Raw genomic sequence first — 13,174 nt, 5'->3', positions numbered from 1 at the left:
TAAAGAGACCCAGATGAAATAAAATAAATTGATGCAGTTAGATGCAATGCTGAGGACAACCATCGTCAAAGTGTTTTTCTTTTCCTCACTGGCTTAGGATACAAGATTTTGTGATGTCATTTTTGCCCGAGTACTTTCATCTCTATCATCAGTGCCAGCAATTTGCCTGCCCAAAGGGTCACAACCGAGGTGCTATCAGACCACATCCTGCTTACGGCTCTTTAGCTCCTCATTGACAACCTTTGAAGTCCTTAAACAGCTGTTAATTGGAGGTATACGTGAGCCACAGACCACTGTTAAGAAAAAAAAAAAGGGGGGGGGTACAAATTGTGGTTGTAATGATTCCCCTGACTACAGTTCTATGGGGGAGGGGATCTGTGGGTTTTAATCTGGTATTGGGAGGATTTCTGTTCAAACTACTATCTACTATATGCCACTTAAAAATGCGTCTGTACATGTTTTTGGTTTTACTAAACAGACTACTTCATCAGAGAAGACTGCTCTACCATGTATTACGCTGTTTCAAATTTGCAAGTTTAGCCACAAATGCATCCCCATTAGTGTGTCAGATAGATAAATGTAAGGCTTTATCACCTTTGATTATTGAGATTTGCCAGAAATAATAATTCTGTTGAGCAAACATCCATAGTAAATTAACCTCCCATTTCTTCTGTCATCTTCCTTAAATTTCCCTTCTCCAAATCATAGCCCCAGTGTTTATTAACACACTGTCAGACCATCAATGATCATTTTAGCCTTTTTTCTTTAAATCTGTTCAGTTGGTTTTTAGACCTATAAATCTACTGTTAGATATCTCTAAATCTGAGCTCTGCTCTCATTTAAGCTGATTTGGATGCAAGCAAAAGTGCAAAAGTAAATCCTTTTGAAAGTCAATCAAACTTAACTCCCAATAATGTGAAATGTTCATTGCGACATAGTGGCAGCAGGATCATACAAGAATTCAAGATCAATGCTTAACAGTTTGTGACTGAAGTATTCATCTGGGAAGTGCATAGAAAATTGTCATGTCATGAAAAAGGCTGCAGCCCTGTGACAAAATATCACAATCCAAGACCACTGTCAGTGAAAGGGTCTCCCCTGGCTACACGGAGCATCAACACTAAGTCTGCCTTTACATGCTTCACATTCCAGACTTTTACAATTTGCTCCTCCAAAGTGTGACTCCAAACACACCCAACAATTTTCCCCTCTCACGAGGAGCAAATGTGCTTGACAGTTTTATGATTATAGATTTGTGATCAACAGATCAATGCTGGAACACAGTGGTTGCCAAAACACAGGATTTCTGTTGCAATGTCAAATTGGTGCATGCACCAGGGAATATTATCCACTGAGCACTGGCACAGGATGATGTATATGAAAAACAGCTGTTAGCTGAAATAAGATATTGGTGGAAACAACTGAGTGTGGTATATAATAATATAACTTGTAATGTATCTTCCTGTACAACTGCCATGTCTTTGCTGATTTTCTCACTGTCAGCTCAATAGCAAAGTGGAGTCAATATTCAGCGTGTGGGTGTAGATGAATAGAAAAACTTTTGTAAAAGTATATGAAACTATAAAGGACATTTGCACTAATGTATAAAATGTGGATAATCGAAATTTGGGACAATATTTTGCAATAGAGAAATTTCATGTCAGTGGGAGATGAAAAAAAAAAGTGTTTGCAATTTCTTCTGTGCTCAAGTATATTTTCTAAAGCTGAGGCAGTGTACCATTCAGCCTTGGTCAGCACACTTCCACTGAGATGTTGATGTCTTAAGACCAGAAGCCAGTCCACTGCTGGGTGAGCCATTCACCTACCAATCTCAGTATGGCAGCTGACTTGTCTTTGCTTCAATGTCCCTTTGCTGGCAGCAGAATAAACACAATGCCAAGGACCTAGAGGAGCGGCAATCCTGCATTGGAAATGTGTTTTCTAATCTGGTTCACTCAAGATCTTCTTCCACGGAGGCAATCATTCGCTTTCAGGTCAGTGAGTGGGAATACCAAGCATGGCTTCAGTTTGAGTGTGTTCCTTTTGTGTAGCATTACAAGTGCAGGCACACAATCCAAACTCCACTCAAAAATCACATCTGGGTAAATGTCAAGGCCCATTTTTGTTCTTTTTATTCCAATATTAATGAACAGGGAATAAACATTTTAGGTTATGTTGCAAATAGATACTGAAGAGTATGTCTAAAACTGGTAGAATAAATGATGAGATGAGACTGCCTCTGTGTTCCTAAACTCATCCTGGATGTAAGAACAAGTTTCCAAATAACGCTCTGTGCCTTCTTTGGACTGGTTTGTTCTTTTGTCACATGTTTTGTTACATGTCCAACATGCACTGAGGAGATTTGATCTAAATCATATCTGTGGACACAGACTGTGGAGAAGTCATCCCTGAGCACCACCTCAACCATAACACCCCTGGAGCTCCCAGCTTCCTACTGTGTTGCATTGTGCACTGAAGCAGAGCCAAGGTGGATCCTGACACACATGACTACACAAAGATGGGTAGAAAATGTGTCTGCTTCCTCCATGCGGCCCTGATCACAGTTTCCTTTACAGGCCTCTTTGATTGCCCTGTGGTAAAATGTCACTTAGTAAGTCACATTTCAGCTGGAGTCCAGTACCTTCACCCATTTACTAGATTTTGAAACCTGGTAGTAAACATTACATTTTGTGCAAAGGTATCAAAGCAGGAGGATACTTGTTTGTAATAGAGGCACTCCCTACTAATGTGATGCAGGACCATTTAATTAAGTTAAATGTAAGCATGTTGTTAATTTCAAAACATGTGATTCCTTTATAAGTAGCAAAAACTTCAGTCTGTAATAATCATCCATGCTAGTATCATTCGAGTATGGGCCATACTGACATAGTCCATTATCACCATATTTTTGGCCAAACACCTTTATATGCCTACAATGTAAGGGTATTTTAGTGACTGGTTCTTTAATAATACAAAATATTAAAAAAATCTGTTAAGTTAATATAATGACCAATCAGGTAGAGGGATAGTTCATTTCACTCACTAAATTGTGTCACTTTGCCTTTAACAAGAAAACACAAATTTAACTTCTAATTTATGATAACCAAAATAGATATCTAGTTTCTTATTAAAATAATATATGTACAGCTTTCTGTCATAGACTCATGACAGTGTAAAGAAAATTATTAGTTTACTGCAGTTTAAGTTACATTTCCTGATAGCTCTGGGGGATGCAAAAGTTTATTCAAACTTGCAAGTTAACGGGGCATCCCGGTAGTCCAGCAGTCTACAACACATACCACAACTATCATATGGTATATTCTGGTGCGTTTCTGTCCCTATCTCCATGTTCCTGGCGCTCTACTTTTAAAGTATCCAATAAAGGAAAATACCTCAAAAACATAAGATGAAGACTGGATTCACTGATTTGTACTGTCGGAAACAGCTGTTCATGCCCTCTTCTTTGATAATGTTTAGAAGAATTTCTTGCTAATACATTACTTATTCTTACATTCGACACATCTTATGGTACTAAAATGGTAGACCAAACGCATTCAGTGACTGATGATAAAATCAGTTTGATTGCAAATCAGCTGCAAATGCAGCTCCACATGTTTGGACTGGGGAGCGTGCATTCAAACGGAAACATACTTGCATATGCCTAAAAAAATTTTAATACAGGTGTAATTTGTATATCAAATAAAGACCATTAATTCTATGTAGTACTACTGGCTTTTATACTGAGCAAAGAATGATCCAGTTCCTGGGTGGTTGAGATAACAGGTCCTCTCATTTATCAGTCTTGTCCAGAGTCTCTCTTTAGCTCTTTGCTATGTGAAAATAACTGCAGCTGTAGGCTACACAACATATGCTACAGGTGACTAGAAAAACCTCATTGTGGAGCTGCATGTGCAGTCATGCTGAATTCTGCAACCATATATAGTCTAACTTTTATAATAAGCGAAGTATCTGAAAGACCATGTGATCTCAGATGAACTCTGCTGGCTTGTAAATCTACAGTATGACCTTTATTCTACTGCACACTGTGCCTTTCAATTAAGTGAAGCTTATGATACGAGACCATGCAAACCAATCTGTGATTACAATTATTTTCCTCTCAGGAGAGTAATTTTTGTTAGGTTGAATTTAGATTGAGGATTCAAGTTTTCCATTCAATTCAATTTTATTTATAAAACAGAAGTTATCTCCTTGCACTTTTCCTATACAGCAGGTCTAGACCGTACTCTTTATAATAGTATTTACAACAGATTGCAGTTTACCCAACAAATCCGAACCATGAGCAAGCACTTGGCGACAGTGGCAAGGAAAAACTTTCTTTAAGAGGCAGAAACCTTAGGCAGAACCAGACTCATGTGATTTTCATGTAAAGCTTTTAAAAATATATTTTTTAAAAAGCTTACTTTCCTCCAGTCATAACGGTACCATTGTCAAGATTTATAAGCCTGAAAGCCAGAGCCTGACCCCTGTCCTGCTAAGCCTCAACGGTCTATACATTTCCATAACTATAATACCAGATGACCATTTCTCGCCCCTCTCCCCGCCGCAGGAGTCACAACAGGATTTCCAAACACAAAGCTGGGATTTTAAATGAACTCACACATCATAAAGTCCTCCAGCCCCCCTTTGGGATGCGCTCTGGGAATTCTCCTTGACTTTGACCATCTCTCACATTTGCAATTCATCACCTCTCTTTCTCAGCATCACAAAACTGCCACCACCACTGCTTTGTCATTACAACGACACAGACACAAGCTGTATTGTTTGCGTCTGGCAGTGAATGGAGAGCAATACAATGGCTTACTGCCTGCAGTTGTAGGTAAAGTTGTGTCCTACAGGTACAAACATGAAGTGGAAACCCCACCCTAAACACAGGCTGTGAAGACCCCAGGATATAGTTACAACACACAAAAAAAATGAAATTATAGGATGAGAGCATAGAAATACTAGCACTAATGGAAAATAGTGAGAATACTGCATCCAAAGAAGATAAATCCAGAAAATACAAGCCCTAAAAAAGGCACAACAAGATTCACAAGAGCTTTGGTTGCATCTGACAAATGTATCTACACTGAAACCTATGGTTACGGGCCACACATTGACTCAGTGTGTTATTGGTGGTGTTATTTAGCAGCTCTTCTGGAAAGTGGGAGGTTTGAGGCTGGACAGCCATTTGTCTCTTCTATCTACTAACACATCCAAACACACAGTGTTGTAAAGAGGCAAAAATACACAGCAGCAAATACAATGACTTACCTTACAGTGTACAACCAGGAAGTGTCACTTCTGCTTTTTCTCCCCACAGCAGCAAAGAGAAATCCCACACATCACTAAGGGGGGAATTTCAACCTCTACATGAGGGGATTATTGATACGCTTCTTGTAAATCCACAGCAGACTGACTCTTGCAAGGATGAGTTGAAGAACTGAGGGAGGGAGGGGGAGTGACTGTTTGTAAACCCCCCTCCTCCTCCTGCTGACTCTTTCACACTCTTCACTCCCTCCCTCCGTTCTTGCTCCCTCCTTCGTCTATAATTCTATCCCCCTAAACTACAAACCTACTGCCAGCAGGAATGTGTGTTCCCTCCCTCGTCTCCTCTGTAATTGCCCCTTCACTCCCTTATGAGAAGCATTATGTTTACACTAAATGTTGCAGCCTTTTTAATTGTACAAAAACTGATAAGATCAACAACTGTCAGATTCACGTCTGCATTTCTCAATAAGGATCAGTAGCAGTTTAACTGTAAACTTCACCTCATTTTTGGCTTAGAAAGAAATAATCTTGCTTTCATCTCTTTTCTTTGTGGTTAAACACAGGATTTCTAATAACAGAATTCTGGAAAATGGCGCAAATGTTCTCTTCGCCTCAAAGGCAACAAGGGCTGAAAGGTCGCAGTCTTAATGTGTTGTGGTGCATAATTTGGAACATTCAGCGACAGCCCAAAATGGACCTGTGAATAAGAGAGGCTGGACTTGCTGTTGTCATAGCACCGGTGATGTCGTGTGGCTATCACGTCAGCAGTGACAGCGATGCCGGATTCATTTTGAGATGATGGAACCGTCAGAGGGAACAGGGGAGAGAGGAAGGGGAGGACGGAGGAGTCTGTTCAGCTGCAGCCTGCATCATGTGCTCCAGAAGCAGCTTTGCATGCATGCTGTAAGTAAAATATGCCCTGGGCTAGTCGAGGGTGTAGACACCCTGATAACCATACAGAGGAGAGACAGAGAGAGCACTGAGCTTAGTCTGTCTGAAAGCAGTCCAGAGAATGGAGGGATGAATTGCCATGTCTAGACTTTGCGATGACTATGACCAAAATAAAAAGCACTCAGCACCATGGTCAGACTGACTTCCTCACACTGTATCTTCATGCCAAGGTTAAATATTAAAACTAAACCAATGGGGTTTCATAGTAAAGAGAGAAATGTCTGGTCTGCAGAGACAACCAGACGTGTGTTCTTATCAACTCTCTGAGCTCGATTTCACACAGGTAATCTGTCAGGATAACAGATTTTTCCTTGAGGTTGTGTGCCAAAGTTGCTGCAAATTCCACACACAAAACACACCGTGTGCCAATTTCTTCTTTTTAATTAGTGAAACAATTTGTTGGGACGTGATCCATTGAAAACAAAAGACCTGGAAGCACATGATACAGTCTGTAGACATGATGTCAAGAGATTATTATTTAGACTGACAATCTACTTAAAAGTGTAGGGGAAAAAAACATATTGATGTACTTCCTGGATGGTGCGTGTTTTGATAGTAGTAACTTATAACCCAATATTAATCTAAAGTGATTTAAGCTGTATTCACATAGGTGTTTATTTAAAAAGTTAAAGAAATATAAAAGTTTATGTTACATGAGATGAGATGTTCATATCTGCTTGTCTTCACACCCAAACAAATACTGGATCAGGCAGCAGCGCTATAAATGCATCCATCAGTGAAATGTAGGCTAATGCTGAATCCACGTCTGCTCTCACCACAGGCATTTCAGAAATGTAGATTGCTTGCATGGAGCTCAGCTAAACAAAATACTCTGCTTTCTCATCACTGGCACAGGGCTATTAAACCCAGTGCTATCCGCACTCAATTTAGGAGCTGATTGAACTGGACATCCAATACATTGACAGGCCATTCAATACCGCTGGAGCAATTTGGCAGGTGAGACTACAGTTACAGATCCACAGCAACACTTCAGACTGCTGATGCTGTCCAGGTGTCACAACCAACTGCAATTACTGCCAATCACCTTCAGCTGTAGTGACCGAAAAAACAAACAAACAAACAGCTGAAGGCGGAGGAATGACAGATCCATTTGCCAGGATATGCAATAAGTTCACTAAATGTGAGTCTTCACAAAAACAACAACAATGTGACAATGTCTCAAATGTTTTTGTTAAAAGTAATAATATTATAATATTGCATTTTAGTTAGATTAACGATAGCACCTTCAGGAAAAAACTAAATCTGATTAACTTTTTCACGTTTACAGCAGAAGAGTTTAAATTGGATTACAGAGATTTATTTTGTCTTAAAACAAAATTATGTTTTTAGATGTTTTATAAAATTATCTGAAAATTTTACCGAAATATTTTATTGGAAACATAATTTCAGACTCTTTTCAATCAAGATTTGCTCAAGCTGGCTAAAGTTATTCAGGAAGCCTCTGAACAATCACAGTTTTTCCCAACAGGATTCAAGTCTAGGTTAACTTATTCCCCCCTTTATTTTTGTCCTAGTAAAACAGCTGATGCAACCATGTTTCACAGAAGGGACAGTGTTAGACAGGTGATGAGCAGTGCTTTGTCTTCAACAGAAACAGCCTAATTTAAAAAGGAGATTGGTTGCACCTAACTGAGTTTTGAGTGTCACTGCAAAGAGGCTGAATACTTGATGACAAATATTTCATTTTTTTTTTTTTACTTGCTCTTTATCTGTAAATAAAATTCGAACTTGCAACGTGTCACATTTGGGTTACAGCATGGAGATCGGTCACATACAGTGGTGTGAAAAAGTGTTTGCCCCCTTCCTGATTTCTTATTTTTTTGCATGTTTGTCACACTTAAATGTTTCAGATCATCAAACTAATTTAATTATTAGTGAAAGATAACACAAGTAAACACAAAAAACAGTTTTATAAATGAAGGTTGTTATTATTAAGGGAAAACAAAATCCAAACCTACATGGCCCTGTGTGAAATAGTGATTGCCCCCCCGTTAAAACATAACATAACTGTGGTTTCTCACACCTGAGTTCAATTTCTCTAGCCACACCCAGGCCTGATTACTGCCACACCTGTTCTCAATCAAGAAATCACTTAAATAGGACCTGCCTGACAAAGTGAAGTAGACCAAAAGATCTTCAAAAGCTAGACATCATGCCGAGATCTAAAGAAATTCAGGAACATCCAAGAGGTCACAAAAGACCCTGCAACAACATCCAAAGAACTGCAGGCCTCACTTGCCTCACTTAAGGTCAGTGTTCATGACTCCACCATAAGAAAGAGACTGGGCAAAAATGGCCTGCATGGCAAAGTTCCAAGACGAAAACCACTGCTGAGCAAAAAGAACATTAAGGCTTTTCTCATTTTTGCCAGAAAACATCTTGATGATCCCCAAGTCTTTTGGGAAAATACTCTGTGGACTGACGAGACAAAAGTTGAACTTTTTGGAAGGTGTGTGTCCCATTACATCTGGCGTAAAAGTAACACCGCATTTCAGAAAAAGAACATCATACCAACAGTAAAATATTGTGGTGGTAGTGTGATGGTCTGGGGCTGTTTTGCGGCTTCAGGGCCTGGAAGACTTGCTGTGATAAATGAAACCGTGAATTCTGCTGTCTACCAAAAACTCCTGAAGGAGAATGTCCGGCCATCTGTTCGTGACCTCAAGCTAAAGTGAACTTGGGTTCTGCAGCAGGAAAATTATCCAAAACACACCAGCAAGTCCACCTCTGAATGGCTGAAGAAGAACAAAATGAAGACTTTGGAGTGGCCTAGTCACAGTCCTGATCTGAATCCTATTGAGATGCTGTGGCATAACCTTAAAAAAGGCAGTTCATGCTCAAAAACCCTCCAATGTGGCTGAATTACAACAATTCTGCAAAGATGAGTGGGCCAAAATTCCTCCACAGCGCTGTAAAAGACTCATTGCAAGTTATCGCAAATGCTTAATTGCAGTTGATGCTGCTAAGGGTGGCCCAACCAGTTATTAGGTTTAGGGGGCAATCACTATTTCACACAGGGCCATGTAGGTTTGGATTTTGTTTTCCCTTAATAATAACAACCTTCATTTATACACTGCATTTTGTGTTTACTTGTGTTATCTTTGACTAATATTTACATTTGTTTGATGATCTGAAACATTTAAGTGTGACAAACATGCAAAATAATAAGAAATCAGGAAGGGGGTAAACACTTTCACACCACTGTAAATTCTTACTTACTCATTCTTAACTGAGGTTGTTAACATCACAAAATGTGGCAAGGCACTGGAGCCTAACAAGCCAAAAAGGCTAAATCACAGTGCAGCTCTCCATAATAGCTTTAAATAAAGGTCAGTTAATAATTGACTATGCACTGGTTTATTATAGCAACTCTGAATGGACCACAAGACACACACATGATTCGACATGATGTAGCTGTGATGTTAAATTGTCCATTGTATAATGTATTAATTTGAAAGACATACTGAGGGATACAGTCAACAAAACATACAAATAAAAAGATATTTTCAATATAGGGAGGTCAAGGCAAGCCTATGTTGCTCTGCAGAACAGAGTAAATTGCACCACAATATGAAAATGCTATGAAACAAATCCAGTGTGATGAAACCACTGGTCAACAACAGCAACAGCTTTGAACTATAAAAGCCAAAATGCTTTTTTGTCTCACACCAAGTAAACTCTCAATTTACATACAATTATGCATCAAGACGTAGATTCAACAACATCTGTTTGTTGATTCAAACATTATTCTCAGAACTGTACACAAAGCTACTGGCCTATAAATACAAACTATGCATACGTTGAAGCTGATTTTATTAATAAACAAGGGGTCAGTTGTATGCAGCATTTGGTTCAGCATAATGCTGTTTTGTGAATCTACAACAACACTGAAAAAACATTGGTTTATTTTCTTGAAGGTCTCTTCATTTACAACAACACACGTCCCCCTGGTGTCCCTCTGAGGAAACAGATGATCCAACTGTTAAAAAAAAAAAAAAATGCAACTGTTATGCAAGACATGAAAGCAGTAACCTCAGCCCGGGTAGAGATCATTAGCGGGGGATCCAGTGGTCTCCAGCAGTGAGTTGCCTCTCAAGAGTCGACATCAAAGACACCAGTATAGAGAGGGAAATCATTTAGAATGCAGAGAAAAGCTGGAATTGATCGGTTGGGACTGAACCTATACAGAGTATAGGTAGCTCTCCAATACTAGTTATTAAAAGATGTTTGGAGCATATTAAAGTGCTGTGGTCTGCACTTAACAAGCTGCTGGGTAGGGTCAACTATATACTGAGCTAATTTCACAAAGCACACGGACCATAATTTGGCCGACAAGAATTTGTGAACTGCATGAAAGCATCTATGGCTCAGTAATCACTGCTTTACAGGCCAAAAGACATCTAAGAAAAAAAAATGGATTAAACTTGGTTGAAAGGATAATCACATATCCTTTGCTTCAACAGCATTTCAATTAGGGCTGCAACAACAACAGCTAACAATTAATTTCTTATCGATTATCAATTGATTCTTTTTTTTTTCCAGTCTTAAGAAAACAGGGCAAAATGCCCATCACAATTTCTGAGAGCCTTAGGTGACGTCTTGAAAAGTACTTGTTTTGTCTGACCATCATCCCAATCATCCTAAGACATTCACCTTATGATATACAAAACAGAAAAGCAGCAAATGCTCACATTTGAGAGGCTGAAACCCGTAAATGTGTGGCATTGTTCCTGCATAAGTTTAAACAATTAAGCAATTATCAAAATTGTTAATTTTCTGTCAGTTGACTATTAGATTAACTTTACCAATCATTTTCAGTACTGATTTCTATATTTCAACATCTTACAAGCTTTCACTTTTCCACCAAATTTAGCCCAGTTTTAACCTTGACATATAGACATCTTTTGACCTGCATATCACCAAATAAATACTTACTGAGAGGTTCAAATGCAAACCCAGAATAACTAATATCGTCATATGCCACTTCAAAACACATGCCACACCAGAGTCAACTTCAAGCAAACAAAAAGGGCCCTGAGAAGTTCTTGTTTATGATTGATGGTGCGGTAAACTTAGCCTAACTCCAGCCTCCCCAAAGTGACTCATAGCCTCAGCAGTTTGGTGCACTTAGTATCTATTATTCATCCCAAACCACAAGGCTCTATCAGTGACGTGAAGCTGATTATCATCACCATGTGCATTTCTGACAGCCGGTTCTACGTTCTTGCTCACAGCTCAGAAATAGGAGGAGGAACAGAGCTTTGAAGAGGCCTTTTAATGCTCATCTGTCATGTCTTTCCAAACCATTGACCATTGTAGAGAGCAAGTACCAGAGTGCTACTGAATACCATCCTCTAGTCTGCATATACACACACACTGGCCTCTCACTTTAGAATAGTAGCCCACTGTAAGTGGAACAGAATCATTTCAGAAATCACTTTACCGAGGCTACCACAACCTCAAAGGAGGCTTTGAAGCTCAAGTCAATACTCAACGGTGCAGGCGAGTCAACTTAATTTTGTGGGGAGCACTTGTTTCGAAAAGGTGCAAGCCACAGCACAGGGCCTATTCATTTTGACTTTGATGAGAATATTCATTTAGGCTTGTAATAATTCATGGGAAAGCCCACATCTTCATTATGCTGAGAATCATACAAAATTATTCTGTAACAGTTATTTGCTACAAGCTTTTACTTAAAGTGTGAAAGAACTTTGAGTTTGAGTCAATGCTTTTTAAGGTTAGTGGAATACAACCCAACCTTTTCTCACATTATATGGAGTGTATCATAGTCACTCTTTAGTGTAGCACTGCCAGAGAGGTTGTCCTCTGGAAAGCATCTGGGATCAAATCTTGGCAAGCCATCTAGGTGCTTTTCCAGATAATGCTGTCAGCACATCATGAATTCATCATATATGACCCCACTTTGTCAGATGCTGGAATATGTGGCAACTTGCAGTCTTCAGCAATTGGTAATAAATGAGAAAAATATGCATGCTTTTTTCTTTTAAAATGCATGTGAAATACTGATGTAGGGTTCAAAGATTCAGTGAATCACCTGCTTAGCAGTGCATGGTCTAGAACAAAACAATACTACACTCAGATGTGTACAATGTGGCTGATTGTGAAGAACAATGGGATTCCTCTTTTCAACTGCCCAAAGATGGTAGAAGACAGACTGATACAGCAGCACATCAATAGTACTCTCTAATGGAGACAAATGTCCTGTCAGGAGGAACAAGGGAAGACCAAGCCCTTGTCTGAAACTCAATACAACATGGTTGTAAACAGAGGTGGAGAGGAAAGCATGGTTGTCCTTCATCCATCAACTTGGGCTGGAAAGGGAACAAAGGCTGCTTGATTTAGAAAAAAAAAACCTCTCCAACAAACTCTTAATGCGATTATCTGATATACATGTGAAAAAAAAAGACTGAATAAAATCACTTAAAAAAAATAAAATCATATGGCTGCAACATGAAGTCTGTCTCTAAGGAATTTGTTGTTCTGTGCAGAAAGAGAGCAGATAATTCTCACAAGACAAATTTGGCAATCAGCCTGTGCAGACTGCATTCAACACGATAGTCTGGACCGAGAAGACCCCTCACAGCTGCAACATCACTGTTACACAATGTGGCTGCTCCATTACAGGATCTGTGTGGGAGAAGGCCACAATTTTTAGAGTGTGAGTCAAATTGTCATTTTATAAAAGTAATATGGGAGGAAGTGAATTGTCTTTCCTGTAAAATATAAACTGTAAACATTTTAGGGCTACAAATATTTTTTTTTTCCCTTTTGACTAATTTCCAGGTTTTTCAATGATTCAACTTATTGTTTTGTGTATAATATGTCAAATAAATTTTAAATTATATAAAACAAAAGGAGGAGCAAGTCCTCACATTTGAGAAGCTTGAAACAGCAAATCATTGACACTTCA

General features: G+C 39.0%; 1 protein-coding gene across 6 annotated transcripts in view; it reads right to left on the bottom strand.

The window, feature by feature from the left end:
* The window catches only part of LOC122879398 (rho guanine nucleotide exchange factor TIAM1-like), a 47,821-nt gene that overhangs the window by 31,624 nt on the left and 3,023 nt on the right, over positions 1–13,174 (bottom strand). For 2 of the 6 annotated variants that reach the window (XM_044203452.1, XM_044203455.1), the window contains exon 1: positions 5,275–5,458. The exons of 1 other annotated variant lie outside the window; for it this stretch is intronic. The gene's annotated coding sequence lies outside the window, so the exon portion shown is untranslated. Of the gene's footprint in view, positions 1–5,274; positions 5,469–13,174 lie in introns of those variants that run through there. 3 more of the 6 variants (XM_044203456.1, XM_044203458.1, XM_044203454.1) reach the window with 3 other exon arrangements.

The sequence above is a fragment of the Siniperca chuatsi genome, linkage group LG7 (assembly GCF_020085105.1).
Source record: "Siniperca chuatsi isolate FFG_IHB_CAS linkage group LG7, ASM2008510v1, whole genome shotgun sequence".
Taxonomy (NCBI): Eukaryota; Metazoa; Chordata; class Actinopteri; order Centrarchiformes; family Sinipercidae; genus Siniperca; species Siniperca chuatsi.
The sequence above is the reverse complement of the archived record's forward strand: the minus strand, read 5'-3'. Positions and strand labels throughout refer to the sequence as shown.